Here is a 7,173-nt window from a genome sequence, read left to right as displayed (position 1 = left end):
TCACCATGCAGGATAAATCCCTTGGGCTTCCCATGGGCCAAGGGCGAGTCTCTCAAGGCACCGGCCCCTCTCAGGTTCTGCTTGCAGAGACATCGCGGGGGAGGGGCACTTGGCTGCTTAGGAAAACCGCGCACGAGTGAGCTTTACACCTGCAGATGTTCTGTAAAACGGGAGTAAGTAGGCTCGGGCTCGTCCTCAAAGCCTTTACTCCAAAGGCGAGCCCTTCCTGCTGCCGCCAGGTTAGGTAGCTCCGCGACTGTACCAAACAGCTCTGGTGTAATTCGTCGTTCCTTCCTCCACCCACCCCACCGAGCCCCTGTCCCCTTACCTGCGGTCCGCGGCCCTCCGCTCCGCGCTCGGATGCCGCTGGGGTGCCAGGGACCCACGGGACGTGTCGTTCCCAGCCGCCGCGCGCTGGCTCCTTAGACACCCGCCGGCTCGCGCGGCGCCGACGGCGAGGAGCCCCGAGGACGCCCCGCGCCAGGTGCGCTCTGGCCGGGACGCCCGCTTCCGGGAGAGGCGCGCAGACCGCCGCAGCCAATGCCGAACAAAACCCGCCCCGGCAGCGCCGCGTCCGCGCGGCACGGCACGATCTCGGCGCTCTGGACACGGGCGCCGCGGGCCGAGCGTCTCCTCTCCTGAGAGGCCGCTACGGAGGCCCCGGCGCGTGGGCCCCTGCGGCGCGGAAGACCGCTCCAGGCCGGACTCACCGACACCAAAACCGCCAGGAGGAGCGCTTGGCGGGACTCGACAAACAACCCAATGTTTTAAATGGAAAAAGGACTTGAAAAGACCCTTCTCCAAATAAGACATACAAATGGTCAACAAGCACATGAAGAGACGTTAATCATCATGAGCCGTGATGAAATGCAAGTTAACACCACAGCGCCATACACCCCTCCACACACTAGAAGGCCTACAATCAAGAAAGCTAAAAATAACAGATGTTGGCAAAAATCTAGAGAAACTGATACAGAATTTCCCACAGGGAAAATGGATGAGTTCTGGAGTGGATGCTGAGAATATTTGTACAACAACGTGAATGTAGGTAATGCCATGGACTGTATGCTCAAAACGATTTAAATGGCAAATGTTATGTGGGGTGGGTGGGTAACATAATTTAGCCCCTGCTTTATACCAGACCCCAGAGTCAAAGCTTCTCATCCATCTTCTCGCTTTCACTTAACCTCCTAGGATCTTCACACTCCCATTTAGCAGATGAAGCTGAGCCTGAGAGGGTAAACTAAGTGACTTGCCCAAGCCTCACTCGGCCAAGTCTACACTGTTCAATGTTACTGTATTTACTGAGCACCTACTAGAGCACCTACTGAGCAATACCTCCAGCACCTGCTAGAGACATTGTGGGAGGACCAGGGTGAACGGGGGCTGAAAGCAGGTTACAAAACATGGGCAGACCCTGGGGCCCTGCTCTCAGACACTGACGCTTCTTGGAGTGGAGGGGCTGGCCTGTGCCACACCCGCGGAGCCTTTCATTCCACCCCACCGCACCCCCAGAGGAGGGAAGCAGCTGGCCTGATACTGAATATTAGCTCAGCTGGGGAGGAGTCCTGGGGCTCTGGAGAAGGCATCTCCTGCCCCACTCCCCACATTGCCCCCTAGAGTCCAGTACGTGGGCACAAGCATCCCTGTGGCGGGGCAGGAGGCACATCTCACGGCACCCCTCTCCTCCCGCCCTGCAGTGGTGACACTGAACCCATACACGCGGCAGAAGGACGACGAACTCTCCTTCTCTGAGGGCACCATTATCTGCATCACCCGCCACTACTCCGATGGCTGGTGTGAGGGCATCGGCTCAGAGGGGTCTGGATTCCTCCCCGGGAACTATGTGCAGGCCAGCTGCTGACGCCTGGGATCTCCGGGATGCTGACCCAGGCACCACCTTCAGTGAGCCTCTTGAGTCCCACTCCAAAGCCTGCTACAGTCAAGACTGGACCAGTCCTGCACGCCTCCTGGGCTGTGAGCTGTGTCTGTTCCTTCCCCCCAGTGCAGTGGGAAGGGGTCCTGGTAAAGACAGAGGAGGCACCCAGAGGCCTGCTGGAGACAGGAAAGAACTGGAAGCCAGGGAGTTTGGTGCCCTTATCCACAGGGACCTCTACGCCATGAAGACAGGGTCTCCAGCTGCAAGTGCCGACTTTGAATACAATTCTGACGACCTCCTGATGATTGCCCTGCAGGGCTAGCGGCCGAGGGACTGAAAGGCAGCCCACTTGCACGGCTCCTGCCAATTGAGCCTCCTCTGTCTGCCCTAAGCAGCAGAATCTCCCATCTCCTCGGTGCTCACGGCGCCCTCCACACTAGACCCCTGTGCCCCTCCGCTCTCCCATCTCCTCGGTGCTCACGGCGCCCTCCACACTAGACCCCTGTGCCCCTCCGCTCTCCCATCTCCTCGGTGCTCACGGCGCCCTCCACACTAGACCCCTGTGCCCCTCTGCTCTCCCATCTCCTCGGTGCTCACGGCGCCCTCCACACTAGACCCCTGTGCCCCTCTGCTCTCCCATCTCCTCGGTGCTCACAGAGCCTCCACACTAGACCCCTGTGCCCCTCTGCGGAGGTGGGCTGCACCCTGCTCTTCTGCCTGCTGCCTGCTTTGTTGTGTATTCAGGCTTGGTTCCCCAAGCTGGGCACTCCTCCAAGAGTGGGGACCAGCTCCCTCACTTAAGTGGGGCTCTCTGAGAGCAGAAATCACCTCGCCCTCATCCCTCAGACTGCAGCGTGAGAGATCTCGCTCACCTCTGCCCCTTCACCTCCTTTACAGCTCTGAAACACCAAAAGACAGAGGTGGGCTTTGGCTTTCCACTGGCTCTGCTTTAAAGCATCATGGCTTTCTGTTCCATACGGGAGGAGGGGGACTCAGAGGGCCCAGTCAGTGGGGCGACTTTGGTTAAGTCCCTGGTTTCTTGCTGCATAGACGAGGCTGGGGTGCGAGGAGACACCTTCGGGCTCTGTGAGGTCCCTGGCTGGCCAGACCCGAGCCCCGGGACAGTGTGCTACCTCTTTCCACCAACAAGAGGTGACCGTTCCCTCTAGCTTTTTTTCCTGTGGGGATGCGACAGAGTGGGGGCGGGGAGGGAGGCAAGGAGTGTAGTGTAGGGTCACAGTAGGTAAAGCAAGATCTAGGCCTGGGACCGTCGGCAGGGAGCGCCACCTCTCTCTGCAGGGAGTCCGGTGCGGGGGAGGTCGCGGGGGGGGGGGCATTTCGGGGCCTGGGTCCCCTGGACAGAAGACTGGAGGAGGGAGGCCATGCAGTCCAAGGCAACAGTTACCCGCGACGCGGCGGAACATGTTCCTTCTCTACCCTGACAGGGAACCCTGTCCTCCCAGCTGGGAGAACAAGGTTTTTGGAAACACTGCTGCCTGCTCAGTTATGCGCGCCACCCTGGTGCGGCCAGACTCCGGAATTCGCTTGCAGTGGAACTGGCGGAGGCAGCCGAGCTGGGTTAACTGCACAGATGGGGTCAGCTCCCAACTCCCTCCTCCAGTCCCCAAATGGACCACCCTGGGATTCCGAGAAATCCCGGAGGGACATACCAAAACGAAATGGAAAAGGAGTAATAAAACTAGCTTTCTCTTTCCCGACCCCCACCGCCCCACCCTCTCCCCGCCCGGGTGCCCCCTGCAGGCCACGTCCTCAGCACCTGTTGCAGGTGTAGGCGCACTTCGGTGGAGGTTTCCCAGGGCACCACCCTGGCGCGGAAGGAGCTGGGCTCGGTCTTCTGCGCCTCCTGCATAAGGCGGTGCATGGGGTAGCGGCGGCGCGGGAAGGCCACGTCGCCGCCTGCCAGCAGCCCCATGGGGCAGAAGTCGTTGGCGCCGTCGCTCACGTAGAAAAGGCGCTCGAAGTGCACGCCGTCGTGTGCCCGCTCGCGCAGGTAGTCGCTGAGCACCTTGTGCTTGCACATGTTGGGGCAGCGAGCGCAGCTGTGCGCGTGGAAGGGCCGCAGCGCCAGCAGCCCCCAAGGGTCGGGCCCCGACGGGTTGCTGAAGATGCGGCGGAACAGGCCGTGGTGGCCGGCGGCGCGCAGCACACTCTCCACGCCAAAGGTGTTGGCCTCTGAGATTAGAATAACCTCAAAGCAGGCGCCCTGCTTGGCCACAAACTGCAGCAGCTCGCCCATACCGGGCGACAGGGGGATGGCCTCGTAGATGGCGCGCAGGTCCCGCGGCCGCACGCCCTACTCGCCCAGGTACTGGAAGACGCGCTGCATGTACTCCTGCAGAAGCCCTTGCGCTAGGTGGCACGCAGGCTCTCAGGCAGCCGCTTGCCCGCCGCGGCGCGCGCACGACGCAGCCGTCACTGTTTTCGTCCACGATAGTCTCGTCAAAGTTGAAGGTCAGGAGGAAGAGCGGCGCGCCCGGCGCAGCCATCCCGCTGTCCTCTACCAGCTTTGTCCTGAGCGATCTAATCCTTTTGTGGTCACCAAAAATAGTCCTTCAGAGGAAAGGGGGACGGGACCTCTGAGCTTCTCCTGTAGGGTGGGGAGCGGCGGCTGCAGAGGTCTGTCCCGGCTGAGTTTGGAGTGTAAAGAGTGGGGAGAGCGCCTAGCTGAGGTATTTGGGCGCAGGATGGAGCAAGGGGTGCTTACGGGGATTGGAGGGGACGCTGTGTCTTATCCATCCCCGGATTTCTGGGCTCCGGCTCTCACGAGTCCCTCCAGTCCAGAGGGTCCGTGAACGATGTGCATGTGGGCCGTTCCCTCCACTTGCCCCCCATCCCCACGTTATGTATTTTTAACCACAATAAAAAAAATGAATGAAGCACTGATAATCATGTTACAACATGGATAAACATTGAAAACATTCTAAGTCAAAGAAGTCATACTGAAAAGGCCACTCATATCACAATCATCTTGTGTGCTTTAAATCCATAGCAGTTTTGAAAATGAGGGGATGGGACTTCCCTGGTGGTCCAGTGGTTAAGACTCTGCACTCCCAACGTAGGGGGCACAGGTTCGATCCTTGGCAGGGGAACTAAAATCCCGCTTGCACAGCATGGCCAAAAAATAAAATAAAATAAACGTCATTGGCCTGGTTTTGGGTCATAGCATCGCCCTTGAACCCATCAGAGCACCCATAAGGTGTACCATGGGATTGGCTAGATGTGGATCATACGCCCATCTTCAAGGTGGGTGGAACGTAGCATCAGCCCTCTGGAACTGTTTGGACTGGAAACAGGTAAGAAGTTCCCAAAGGAAAGCTGAGGTTCTGGACTTTGGCATGAGAACAGATGCTGGCTTGGGGAAAGCGGCAGATTCAATTGCCCAGCAGCATGGTCAGCTCAGTAATTGGCCACAGAGGCTTGACGGGGACCAGACTGGCCTGAGCTGGAGGACTACAGATGCCTGCCTGGGTGGCGAGAGGTCAAGGGCTGTCCTGAGACTTGATGTCCGTTGATGCCCACTCAGATGGGACAAAGGATGCCTGCAGTCCCAGGAGGGCCCCACCAGCCCTCAGGAGGCAGCACCTGGGGGCTGGTAGGTCGCTGCACCAAGTTCTGTATAAATTCATAACATGTCCATACAGTGACCTCAGCCAGGCCTGTGCTGGACCGGGGCTGCCCAGGCCAAGTGGGGCCAGCACTACTCTTTCCAGTTCAGATGGGAGGAGGAAACCCTGTGGACTTCTGAGGCCCTAACAACCGCTGACTGAGGTTGAGTTGGATTTGAAACAGTCAGTGACTGGAGCAGACATTTCATTCTTCTGCTATCAGGTTCCAGGACGGGGGGTAGATAACCAGCGGTCCAGGTGAACCCCACTCATGAGTGACCCAGGGCAAGTCCTGTCCATCCTAGAGGACTCAGAGGTGTGGGGTTAGGGGGGTCGTGGGCCAGTTATGCTTAACACTGACCCACTAACCCTAACGCCCAAATCTCTACTGTTAACTCCCTAACCCTACCCTCCTAATCTCTAAACCTAAACCCTAATACTCCTAACCCCTAGCCCCTAGGTACTCAACCTTGACCTGTAGACTCCTAACCCTTACCCTGACTCTGACTCAGACCATCTAACCTAATCCTCTAACCCTGACCGTCTAGCCTGCACCCTTTAACTCTAATCCCTCCAAACCTGGCCTCAGCTGAGTGGCTCCATCCAGAGGTGAAGCAGGACCTGTCTTTGGCCCCCACGGCCTCCGCCCTCTCCTCCCCCCAGCAACCAGAAAGCCCTGGGCTGTTGGACTCTCCTGGCCAGAGGGGCAGCTGCTCCTGGTCTACCTGCGCCCACACCCCCCTCCTCGGGGGCCCTTGGCCTCTGGACTGTCTGACCTTCAGTCCACCTTCAAGAGCCCAGAGGCAAATCCGGGTGAGACGCCTGCTTCCTTGGCACAGGTGGGACCCGGTCCCCATCCTCACGGCCCGGCCAGAAAGCTCTGTGCGCACCGTCTCATGAGGCTGCCTGTCCCCAGCCAGCTGGAGGGGTCGGGAGTCAGATGGGGAACCGAAGTGTCCAGGAGGTTGGAGTGCGGAGAGGTGGAGACCGTCTCTGCAGAAGGGTCGTAGGAGGGTCTGGGTACTGGGGGGAGGGGTGGCCTTACACCTGTTTCTACCCTACACGAGCCTGATCCACCCCTCTGGGCCCCCCGAGACCCCTGCCCTCCCCCAGGCCCCGTGAGGCCTCGCCTCGTGCTCCTGCCTGGGGTGCGCTCGCACAGCTCCCGCGGGGGCGTGTCTGACCCCGCAGCACCTCGCCAGCGCCCGAGGCAGCCGCGGGCTGAGCTCGCCTCCTCAGTCCTTGGGGAGGGGGCTTCCGTGGGTGGGGGGGACCCCAGGCAGCAGGTGAGGAGCACCAGGAGAGGGGGCCAGAGGCCAGAACCGACCCCCTACAGCCCTTGCTTGTGTCTTGCCGCCAGGGAGGAGTTGGATGGACCAGACTCGAGCCGGGAGGCTGGACCTGGGAGGAGCTGGGCGGCCAAGCCCAGGGGTCCCTGGCTGACGGAGCCCCTGGGACCACGTGGGCAACCCCAGCCTGACAAACGCGTGGGCTGGACCCGGGGAGCCTGGATGCTCCCCACCCACCAGGGTCTATGCAAAGCCTCCCCTGTCTCAAGGACCCTGTAGGAACGAGACCCGCAGGGGCTGAGCAGAAGGACGGGGACAGGCCAGCAGAGCAGCTGTCGTGAGGCCCTGGCTGGCTGACCCCCTGGCCTGGTCCTCCGTC

At 60.1% G+C, this 7,173-nt stretch overlaps 1 pseudogene; it reads right to left on the bottom strand.

Moving 5' to 3' along the window:
- Window positions 1–2,747: 2,747 nt before the first annotated feature.
- Window positions 2,748–4,426, bottom strand: LOC132418276 (phosphoethanolamine/phosphocholine phosphatase-like; annotated as a pseudogene).
- Window positions 4,427–7,173: the final 2,747 nt, after the last annotated feature.

Source organism: Delphinus delphis, chromosome X (assembly GCF_949987515.2).
Source record: "Delphinus delphis chromosome X, mDelDel1.2, whole genome shotgun sequence".
Classification (NCBI taxonomy): domain Eukaryota; kingdom Metazoa; phylum Chordata; class Mammalia; order Artiodactyla; family Delphinidae; genus Delphinus; species Delphinus delphis.
The sequence above is the reverse complement of the archived record's forward strand: the minus strand, read 5'-3'. Positions and strand labels throughout refer to the sequence as shown.